This window comes from Enhydra lutris, unplaced genomic scaffold (assembly GCF_002288905.1).
Source record: "Enhydra lutris kenyoni isolate GAN:26980312 unplaced genomic scaffold, ASM228890v2 scaffoldscaffold4, whole genome shotgun sequence".
Classification (NCBI taxonomy): domain Eukaryota; kingdom Metazoa; phylum Chordata; class Mammalia; order Carnivora; family Mustelidae; genus Enhydra; species Enhydra lutris.
In genome coordinates this window covers 7401334-7413573 of record NW_019154088.1, presented here as the reverse complement: position 1 = coordinate 7413573, position 12240 = coordinate 7401334, and positions in this window count along the sequence as shown.

Here is a 12240-nt window from a genome sequence, read left to right as displayed (position 1 = left end):
TATTTTGAGCATCTATATTTCAAATATTGTGCTAGGTAATGATACAAAGATGAGTAAGATTTCACCATTGAAGGGCTCACAGTGCAGGCAGAAATAGCATGAAATTCTCATTGCCGATGGGCTACACAGCATTCAGACAGGCCTCAGTCTTCTAATTCTGCAGTTATTAAAGATGGAGAACAACCAATGGGCAACCTCTACATAAAAACCATGAAGACCTAACAAAATGCCAACACTTTATAATAGCATCAAGTCTTGGGTTCTTGGCTTAAGGAAGGGGATGCATGCTGGTACCATGCCCTGTGGTGGGAGGACTGAGGTCTAGGAGGTATGGGAGTCCTACTGGGGCTGTGTTACCTTTGCCTGGTGGTGTCCATATCCATCTGGATCAGTCAGGAAACAGACGCACTCTCAACTGGGGCACAGCAGAATGGTCAGTGAACAGACTGTTCCAAGAGCATGGGCACAAAGAATAGTAGGCCCTGGTGAAGCTCCCTGAGACCAACCATAGCACTGAAGGATGACAGGCTCTGGGCCTGAAAGGACAAGGGGAGGAAGGATGGGCTCACCAGAAGCCAGAGAGAAGAGTTGTGGCCACTGGGGAGGGTTCCCCCTGATAGAGGGAAACATCTAACCCATGGTGAGCAGGTTCAGAGGAAGACAAGGGAATGCACGCTGGCCCTCACTCTCCTTCTACCTTCCCATCTATTGCCAATGCTTCCCATTCAGCAAACCCAACTGGAAAACAGACAGCTTGGTGATGCTGTGTGTCATGGTCAGCCTCAGAGAGAGGACACAGAGCAGAAAGAAGATGGGAGGAGAGTGGATCTGGAGAGGAATATGGAAAACATCCAGCACCGCATCCAAATGGAGATGTTAAGAGGGTTCTTTTGGTTAGGCAAGTCTGGGAGTCAGGGGAAGGTCAGAATCAGAGATAGAAATTCGGGAGCTCTTCAGTGAATAGATAGTAATTAAAGCCCTTTTGCAGATGAAATCACTCAGAGAAGACAAAAGGGCTGAGGCCTGAGCCCTGGAGCATAATATAGCAGTTTAGCAGAGGAGGAGGAGCTAAGAAAGGGGTCTGAAGAGGAGGCCCTGAGAGTTTAGGCAAAACCAGAAAGTGATATCCCCAGAGCTAAAAAATGCATGTTTCAAGAGAGGGAGGAGACATCTAGGGTCCTGAATTGTCTTTCACATAGACAGAAAAGTATAAAAAATACTCCACAAAAATGTACTCATTCCATTGAATAAGTAGAACTTTAGGGCACAACAAAAAACAACTTAATCCCTTTCTCACAATTGCCTTAATAATTCTTTTGAGTGGGCTAATTTTGCCTCATCCAAAGGCATAGAACTTAGGCCAGGCCCATGATTTTTCTGGTTACTCTCAGATATAATTACTTAAATTATTCATGGTTTCCTGAATGTTCTTTCTTTTGGTTTTCAGAACCGGACAGGCTCTTAGAGCTCAGGGACCAGTGGATAGATGCACTCTGTCCTTGCAGGATCTCCAAGTAGACAAATCCACATGCAGAAGCAATCCCAGGTACCAGGGGCAGCAGGGATGTCCTACCTAACCTTCAGCACTCCTCATTTCCCTCCCAGGGGTCACTCGCTTTCTGCCGCAATACTGTGTATTAAATGATGTCAGTGCCCTTCTACATGATTACAGTCCTGAGGAAAACAGATTACTAACTTGAAGTATTCTAGTCTTGAGGTACTTGGACCTCGAGGGAGAACCAGAGGAAGAGGGCAATGTTTAACAGTATTAATTTATTTTTAAAATATTTATTGAGGGGAAACTGGGTGGCTCAGATGGTTAAGCATCTGCCTTCGGCTCAGGCCATGGTCTCTGGGTCCTGGGATCAAGACCCGCATCAAGCTCCCAGCTCAACGAGGAGTCTGCTTCTCCCTCTCCCTCTACCCCTGCTTGTGGTCTTGTGCTCTCTCTCTCTCTCTCTCAAAAGAATAAATAAAAAAGCTCTTAAAAAATATTTATTGAGCTCCTACTCTGCTAGGTGCTGGGGATTCGAATAATCAAAAAAAATAAACATTGTTCCTGGTCTCATGGGAATTATAGCTTCTGATTAGCAAATAATCACATGGGTAAATGTCAAATGTATGCCTAAAACTATGGGAGAGCATAACCAGCCAGGGAGTCCAGGGAAAGTTTTTTTGGGAAGATAATGCAGGGCTTCTCAAAAGGTGAGTAGGAGTTCATCAGGAGAGGAGATGTAGTGGGAACTGTCAAGCTGGAGACTGCACAAGCAACGGACTTGTGGTGACAGTATGGACAGAAAGAATGAAAAGAAAGACAGGGGAGCTGGAGCTCTGAGGCTGAGGGGACTGTAGAGAGCCCCTAGCAGTACTAAGGGGCCAGTGGAAAGCCATGGAAGGATTCAGAGCCGGGGAGGTACTTGGTCAGACCTGAAGTATAGAAAAGGGGTTGAGGGAGATGGGCCAAGGCACAGATGGGTGTAGGTGGCATAGACTAGGGTCAAGTCTGGGCAAGAGGTGATGGCAACATGGACCAAGGACATGGTGCTGAGCAGCGGCCCCAGGAATGGGAATGCAGAACAGGGTTGGTCCAGAAGAACGCTGGGTTTCTAGCTTACAGACTGGTCAGATGGTGAGGACAATCACTGATTCATGGAGAAAGGCAAGGGCAGAGGACCATGAGGAATCTGAGGAACATTTTATTCTTTATCCCATCTCTCTGTAGAACCAGCTTTCAGCCATTTCTCTCCTTTGTGGGCTACCATCAGTACAAAATAATCACCAGTTTCGTTAAGGAGATAGCAAGCTGCTGAATGTAGTGTTTCACTCTTCAGTATGGGCAGGACTTTGCATAAGATGCCTAAACATTTTCAAAGCATGTTCACATCCAGCATTTTATTTTATCCTCACCATAATTTCATGAGTTCCCCCTACTCATCCTTATTTAAAGATCAGCGTGTTCACAATCTTGATCCAATTGTGGTGTGTATTTCTGGGCACATCATCAAAAACCTGCAGCTGCTAAATCCATTATGAAATCTTAGAATCTCAGAGGTTTAAGGGAACATTAGCTCTCAGTTACTTCCAAACCACTCATTTTACTGAGGCCCAAAGAGCTTGCTAGAGACAGAGCCAGGATGATAGTCAAATAAAACAAGTACACATCCAATTAATACTCAGAATCTCTGATAGTTACTATATTACTTTCATATAGGGTTTTAAAAAAATACATGGAAAATTTAAGACTCATCTTAGCATGTCTCCATCATGCTAACATGCTAAGTCCGGTTCTGCTAACAAGCTGTCCTCTGATATCAGTCATCAAAAAGTATATGGCTCCATGCAATGTGCTGTGGGCACTAAAGACAGAAAAGGCTCATTCCCCTCACCCCTGCCTCTCCTGGGTGGGGATTGACCCACACTTGGCATCAACTGTCCTCTTTCAGAAAGCTGCCCCAGCCCTAGAACTTTGATAGAGACCCCCAAAGGGTGAATAGGTGAATCAGAAATGTCCGCTCTAGCAGGGACCCAGGGTCGTTCTTTGAAGGTATGCTAGGGTACTGTAAATTAGGTGGCTTCCTGGAACTCACTGGTTAGGGGATTTGAGGACAAGAAGATGGAAACAGAGATGGGAGATGATGAGTCAGTCTCACGGTGGTGCTAAACCAACCAACCAACCAACAGAGCTCCATACACATAAAATCAACTCCAAAACTCCTAAGACCACAACAGGCTTCAAGATGAATTTCTGTGACTCCTTTACCTTTTGAGTTGCCCTTGATGTTTATCTGAATCTGATAGGTTCTGCAGGAAAATGCTGGAGGCAAGAAATGAGAGCATTCCAGAGGATTTGCCTCAAGTTTACATCTTATCTGTCACTCTCAGGACTCCCTCTGCCTCTACCTCAGGTCACTTGTTCAGCCAAGGTTCCTTGAGTTCTCCTCAGTGCTGGGTTTTGTGTTAGGATCTGGGGATGTAACACAAACATGGAAAAGACACTTTTCCTGTCCTCCAGGGGTACAGTGTAATGGGGACTCAGACTGCTAAACAGATAACACTGTACAAAGATTGGTGTTCATTGGCTCATGAGCAAGTGCTGGAGGTGGTACTGGGAGAGACGTTACAAAGGAGACAATGTGATGAAGCTTTGGAGTACATATAATTTGATAGGCAGCCAAAGGCATCCCAGGAAGAAGAAATCGTGTACACTGAAGGCACAGAAACACGGAACCACTGGGCAAATACTGTCAGGTGATGGCAGGAGAAGGACCAGAAGCATTCCACCACAATATATTCTCTATATGCTCAGGGTGTTCCCACACCCTGCAGAAGCTCGTTTTGCTACAGTGATGCTGAGGAAGTAACCGAAACCTCAGTGGTTTGTAACAACAAAGGTTGTTGTCGTCATTCGCATTATATATCAGCAAAGGACCAGAGGAGGTTTGGCAGCCCTGTGAGTCTGAGGTACTGCTCTAGGTTGCAGGTGGACTGTATGTCAGGCCCCCATGACTTCCCATTCTAGGACACAGGCTGGCCAAGCAGCCCTTTTAGGAGACTCACTGTTCTCATGTCACAGGGTGTGGAGGGAAGCTCCCATATCCCTAAAACCTTCTGCTTAGGAATCCTGTCTACTCACATTTCCTTTTGCCCAGGCAAACAGAGGAATGAGGAAGTATACGTAGTCTACAAGGAGGTAGGAAGGTGTAACAAGGACGGTGATGTAAAATACTCTTTTGGGAGAGGGAACGGATGATTAGAAATGATGACACAATGAGCTATAAATGGACTGAGAAGGAACAAGGAGAGGCTGTTGCAGTAGTGAAAAGTGCTGGCAGCGCTGGCTGCATGACAAATTATCCCAAAATGTAGTGGCCTAAAGCAAAAACAATCATTTTATTATTGCTCATGGTTTCTGTGGCTCTAGAATTCAGGAAGGGCTTGGCTGAGCATTTCTAGCTTGGGAGATTATAATGCACTTGAAATTGGAGTTTAAGGGGACTGGAGCAGTTCCTTCTCAGGGACTCTCCAAGTCATCTGGTTTGTTTTTTCTTACAACATGCTGACCCCAGGGCACTCAATCTGCTTATGTAGTGGCAAAGGCTTCAAAGTTAAGCACTACAGTCAGCAGGGCAGAAGCTGCACTGCCTTTTACAATCTAACCTAGGGAATTACATACCATCACTTCCGTTGTACTCTACAGCAGGGATTGATAGACTTTTTCTCTACAACCCCAGATAATAAATGTTTTAGACTTGGTGGGCCATATGGTCTCTGGCACAACCACTCATAACTACACAAGTTGGCCACTGTTGCATGAACGTAGCCATGGTCAATTCAAATCCCAAGAACACTTAATTTATGGACAATGAGCTTGAGTTTCACATAATTTTCATGTCATGAAACATTATTCTTTTGATTTTTTCAACCACTTACAAATGAAAACAACCTTCTTAGCTTGCAGGCTGTATAAGAACAGACATCAGGTCAGAACTGGCCCCCATGCTATAGTTAGCCAAGCCCTGCTCTACTAGAGAGAGGTCCAGCTGGTTATGCCCACAGGCAACTGGAAACATAAGTTTTACACTCGTAAGAAATATCTGGGCCAGCATTATAGAGTTAGGCGTCACCTGCTTGTGAGTGGCAGCTGAAGCCCCCAAGACCAATGAGATTTCCCCACAAGTATGTGTTTTGTAGGAAGCCAAGATATCCTGGAACAGAATCTTCAGAACTCAAGCATTCAAGGGGAGATTTGAGGGGCCAATGAAGACAGGCCAGAGGAGAACCACAACCCAGCTTCCCTTTCACCTTTTTTCTCTACTCTACAGTTCCATCTTCTTGTCCCCACCTCCTGCTCCTGTCCCCAACACCAACTTTCCACCCCAGACACTATTTTCAAATTGCGAGTTAGACAGCAAGGCATATGACACTTGTAATTTGGAGGAGATATGCTACACACTCCTTTCTGTCCCATTCACTCATGCAAAAAATATGGTTACTTCATTTGTGAAATCATACGTTATTTAAATACTAGGTGGCATTATTGCCTGTTAAGATTTTCTTAAAGCTAGCATAACAGATAGCTACAAACCATAATGGTTTACCAAATACAGAAATAGACCAATAAATTTAACCATCTGAATTAGTATTTGAAAACATTATTATTTGCACTTTATTGACTGAGAAGGAAAATAAAATTTCTGTAAAGGAGGCACCAAATTGCAGCCTTTTGGAAAGACTGGAAGTTGCTTAACTATATTTTCTCCACTTTAATCTTCAAAAATCTATTCAGAACTTCTTCAAAGAAGGGAAGCTAACACTGTGTAAATAATTGAAGTAATGAACATACTTTTTATCCAGTGTTGGGGGCGTAGAGAATGATAGATTTGTTGGCACATAAAATGTCTGTGCAGAACAGGCAGTAATATTTGACAAGCAAGGTATTAGAAGTGAGTACAGATAATTTTGCAAATTGAGGCCAGGATAAAAATGACAAAAAAGCAGAAGTAGCAGAGTTCATGGTAGTTCAAAAGAAGGCAAAAGTAGTGCAATCATGTGACAGGTTCTGAGAAGACAGATTTCTAACTGGTGAATTAGGAATGTGGAAGGTGGGACCCTCTGGGACCTCCCCCTTTCTGTGATTCACTTATACTGTTCCATGTGGCTTTAAATAACATGTCACCAATTATTCACTTATTCAGCTAATATTAAGTGAACTTCTAAGCTGAGATACAAATCAAAATGAAGAGTACTCTGTCAGGCTAAACGATAAACAACCTTTAGATAACATTCAGTCCCTGCCCAAGGGAGATCATACCTTGTTAGGGAAGATTCCATATGTACATGAAAGGATTGTTATAGACGACTTCCTTCTCTAGGCTGAGATTACTAGAGCTAGAAGCTCTGCCTCAGGAAACTATCATTTCAAAGACTGGTTCTGGTGATGCTGATAGCCAAGGATCAGGAGATAGGCACCTTTGTGTAAGAAAACACCCTAGAGATGGGGTGCCTAGGTGGCTCAGTAGGTTGGGCATCCAACTCTTCATTTCAGCTCAGGTCATGATCTCATGGGTTGTGGAATCAAGCCCCGCATCCGGCTCTGTGCTCAGTGGGGAGTCTGTGGGAGATTCTCTCCCTCTCCCTCTACTCTCCCACCCCTGCTCATGTGCATGCATGCTCCTTCTTTCTTTCTCTCTCAAATAAATAAACAAACCTTTAAAAAGAAAAGAAAAGAAAAGAAAAGTAAATATCCTAGACAGTGCTTTTATGCAAATTAGGTGCTAGGGCCCAGTCTGGAGGATGAAAGCTTTCCAGTCTAATAATCTAAAAGGTTACCTGTTATCTCCTTTACAGAGAGGGTAATTGTTGCCTAACTCTATATTGCTGGAGGTTACTTTAGAATTTATAATATAAATATCGAACAGTCTGCCTTTAAGTTATAACATTTCATATATATCTAAGAACCTTATAATTCCATTTCTTCCCTCCCAGCTTTTGTGCTATTGTCATAATTTCTATTTCTACATCTGTTATAAACCACGTACTACATTGATTAAACAGTTAATATTTTTGTAAAAAAGAATTAAATATGAGGGCAATATTTATTTGATCGAGTAGTTACTACTTCTGGTGGTCTTCACTCTTTTGTTTAGGTCCAGATTTCCATCTGGTACCATTTTTATTCTGGCTAAGACTTCTTTTCACAGTTATTACAGTGTGGGACTGCTAGTTATAAATTCTTTTGGCTTTCCTATATCTGAACAAGTCTTTATCTCATCTTTGTTTTTGAAATATGTTTTTGTTGGATATAGAACCCTGATCTTATTTGTCCCTTTTTCATTTGGTCCAATTTTGCCAGAGGTTTATCAATTGTATTAGTTTTTTTTCAAAACCAACTTGTGACTCTGTTAATCTTCTCTATTGTATATTTTCCAGTTTATTTAATTCTTACCTTATCATCATATTTTCTTCCTTTATAACTTTTCTTCAACTTTATTAGACTCTTCTTTCTAACATTTCCTATTGGCTCTTTAGTAACAAGTTAGTTTTAAGATTTTCTTCTTCTCTAATATTAGAATTTAAAGTTATATATTTCTCTCCAAGTATTGCTTTAGCTGTATCTTGCATGTTTTGATACTTGATATCTGTAATTTTTATCATTTCTCTGGTCTAAAGAATCTTAAATTTTTATCTTAAGTCCCTCTTTGAACCACAAGTTATTTAACAGCATGATTCTAATATACCTTATATAGTTTCCTTATTTCTAATTATCATTTTATTTCCCTAATTTCAGTGAGATCATAAGTGTGCCTATGACCAATCTTTTAAATGTACTGAAATTTGTGTTATGGTCCAATATATAGTCAATTTTTGTAACTTTTCTAAATGTGCTTGAAAATAATGTTCTATAATTTTGAGGTGCAATATGTGTTCATTAGATCAAGCTTACTTATTAATTACTAATCATATGAGCCCCACAAAATGAAAGCTAAAGAAAGGTGAAAGCAAAATAATTTAGGCAGCCTTAATCTTGAGCTTCTGCCATTTCAGTATGCAATGTCACCAATGTTTATTGTGGTAGAAAAAGAGAGGGTCATACATCACCCTGGAAATTATTTCTGTCACTTTTTCTCACAACCAATTTCCCAGAAGTTGTCCATAATCCCACTTACTTGCGAGATGGTGGGAAAGTTTAATCCTTTGTATGTTAAGGAGAAGCATGTCAGATATGAGTGCCAGAACTGTTCTCTACTCCTGGAATGTACTTTCCTCTCATTTTCACATAGCAGGCTTCTTCTCAACATTTGGGCCTCATCTCAAAAGCCACTTTTGTAGGTTGTCGTTGATCACTCAGGTATTCTGTGTTCCAACTAAATACTAGTTTTTTGTTCATAACTTTCAAATCTCTATAGTTGTTTGTTTATTGAATACTCTCTCCCCTACTTAGAATATAAGACCCATGAAAGCAGGTAACATGTCTATCCTGTTTACCCTAGAATCCCCTGAATAAATATTTGTTGAATAATTTAAAAGAAAAATCACTTGGGATGCCTGGGTGGCTCAGTTGTTTAAACATCTGACTCTTGATTTCAGCTCAGTTCATGATCTCAGGATTGTGAGATCAAGCCCCCACGTCAGGCTCTGTGCTGGGCATGGAGTCCACTTAAAATTCTCTTTCTTCCTTTCCTCCTCTTACTCCCCCTGAGCTTTCTTTCTCTCTCTCTCAAACAAAACAAAACAATAAAACCCATCACTTGAAAATGCAAATCTGATCATGGCATCTCTCCTTCCATTAAGAGATTTTTATAATCTGCAGAATAAAGTGTAGACTTTCTGGCATGACATATGAGTCTTCAGAATACAATGTTTAACTTCCATTCATCCCCAGAAGTTGCCACTGGAGATATGGTAGTAAAGTTAGAATATCACACAGAGCTTCATATCTAACTCTACTCTTTCCTGTACTCCGGGTTAGAAAAGTCACGTAACAATTTAAGCAGCTAACAAATTCTGTTTCTTTAAATAGATCCTCTTCAAAGTTGAAGATTTACTTAGTGAGGATGGAGACAAAGAAAAAGATTCATTTTCTAATTTGCTTTCACTGATAAATTCAGTATCCTAAAGTAATTCAGAAAAATGCTTATGACTTACATTAGTCAGGACTTGATTATGTTGTTGAAACAAAACAAAACAAACAAAAACCCAAAGTACTGTGGGCTTAACGCAAAGGTTTATTTCTTATTCAGGCAAAGTTCAATGAAGTTAGGTGATTCTCCTTCATCTTGAAGCTACACCAGCTATAGATAACATCCCTGTGTGCTGCAGCAGGGCAAGAGACAAAGGAGGCAGACTGGTTCTTAACTGCCATGCCCCAAAGCTGAGAGATGTCATTACCCCTCAAATTAGACTAGCTAGAATTAGTCATGTGGCTTGAACCTATCCCCAGGGGAAGCTTAGCGACATAGAGAAGCACATGGTAAAAATCTCTGCCTTAATGAGGTCATCAATTATTCCTTTGATCCTTTCACAAAGAACACAATCCATTCCCAAGTGAGACAACCTAAGATACAGATCTTCCTCAATTTATGATAGTATTACGTCCCAATAAACCCATTATAAATTGAAAATATTATAAGCCAAAATATATTTAATACACCTAACTTACTGAACACATAACTTATTCTAGGTTACCTCAGATGTGCTCAGAACACTTACAGTAGCTTATAGTTGGGCAAAATCATCCAACACAAAGCCTCCTTTTTAATCAAGTGTAAACATCTCATGTAGTTTGTTAAATACTGTCCTGAAAGTGAAAAACAGAATCATTACAAGTGTACTGATTGTTTACCCTCCTGATCACCTAAGGGAGCTACGCCTTACTGCCCCTACTCAGCATCACAAGAGAGTATCAGACTGTGTATGGCTAGACCAGGAAAAGATCAAAATTCAAAATTTGAAGTATGGTTTCTACTAAATGCAAATCACTTTTGCACCATTATAAAGTTGGAAAGTCATTAAGTCAAACCATTGCAAGTTGGGGACCATCTGTCCTGTGCTATTGCATCCAGCTTATGTTCTAGATCTTCTAAGCCAAGAGTCAACTCTCTGCCCTTCCCTCCAATACATCCAATATACAACGCTGAATCAAGAACAGAATAACCACAATAAAAACTCTCATTTGAAAACTAGAGGAATAGCAGATATAAAGCAACCAAAGTCATAGCAATTCTCCCACTTGGGGAATACCAGGAAGGTCTCCTACCCTAGAAGTGGGAAAGAATCCTTGATTAGACTCTTGATTTTGCTGAGAAATACTGCCTTACCCATTGTTCTCTAGGGCCCAATGCTCTGCCTTTTGTGAGATGTATTCATTTTCTGTGGCTGTCGTAAAAATAACCACAAACCTGGTTGCTTAAAACAACAGAACTTTATCCTCTGACAGTTCTAGAGGCCAGAGGTTTGAAATTAGAATCACTGGGCTAAAAATCAAAGCATCAGCAGGGCTGTGTTTCCGCTGGAGACTCTTGGTAGGGGAGAATCCTTTCCTTCCACTTCCAGCTTCTAGTGGCTGCTGGCATCCCTTGGCTTATGGCTACATCCCTCTAATCTTCAAGGGCAGCATTTTCAAATGTCTCCCTGCTCCATTTTTACAGATCGTATGTGAGTATGAACTACCTTTGTAAGGATACTTGTGGTTGCATTTGGGGCCCTTTTGGACAATCCAAGAAAATCTATCTCAAGATCCTTATATTAGTCATACTTGTAGAGACCATTTTTTGATATAAGGTAACACAGGTTCTAGGGAATAGGATCTATTATCTTTGAGGACCATTATTCAGCCTACTATAGTAACAATCCTTTTTTTGGTATCCTCCATAACTCCATCTGAGGTGGGCGTGTGGAGGCTACATAGCTTTTTCCACCTGTTTCTAGCTGGTGGGAGTTCAGTCCAAAGATTGTCTTAAGTCTTGAACTTTCCCAGAGTTCTGGTTGTTGATTCTTGTTGTTGTTGATTTCTTTTTATTTATTTTTATATTTATTTATTTATCTTTTAAGATTTTATTTGACAGACAGAGATCACAAGTAGGCAGAAAGGCAGGCAGAGAGAAGGGGGAGCAAGCTCCCTGTGGAGCAGAGAACCCGATGTGCGGCTCCATCCCAGGATCTCGGGATCATGACCTAAGCCGAAGGCAGAGGCTTTAACCCACTGAGCCACCCAGGCACCCCTGTTGTTGATTTCTTTTACCACTTTCTGAATTGGATGGCTTCTTGAGAAGCACAGGGGAGCTTGGAAATTAGATACTGCTACAACTAATAAATAACAATTTACTTCTGCTTAAAAACACTACCATGTATTATTAGGTTTATTCATATTAAAATTGGAAAAAATTAAAAGCCTAAGAAAAATATCATTCATATAGAAGAAGATTTTTAAATGCAGAAAAGGAGAAATTCTCTATTATGATACATACAGATTAAACCTGTATCATGTCATCAGAAGTAGAGATGATTTTAACCAGTTGTGGATCAAACTACAAGTAATGAATAAGTACCAGTCTTTACTAAACACCATAGACTTAATGCCAACCCATTCCAGGACAATGGCTTCTTTATCAGAATGTGAGGTACTGCAGACAACATGCTAAAGGCTCAGCCTGACTTCCCAGTTAGTCCTTTTCTAGGTCTTCAACACATAGACTTAACATCTTTCCCCCCTCCCCCCAAGATTTCACTTACTTGAGAGAA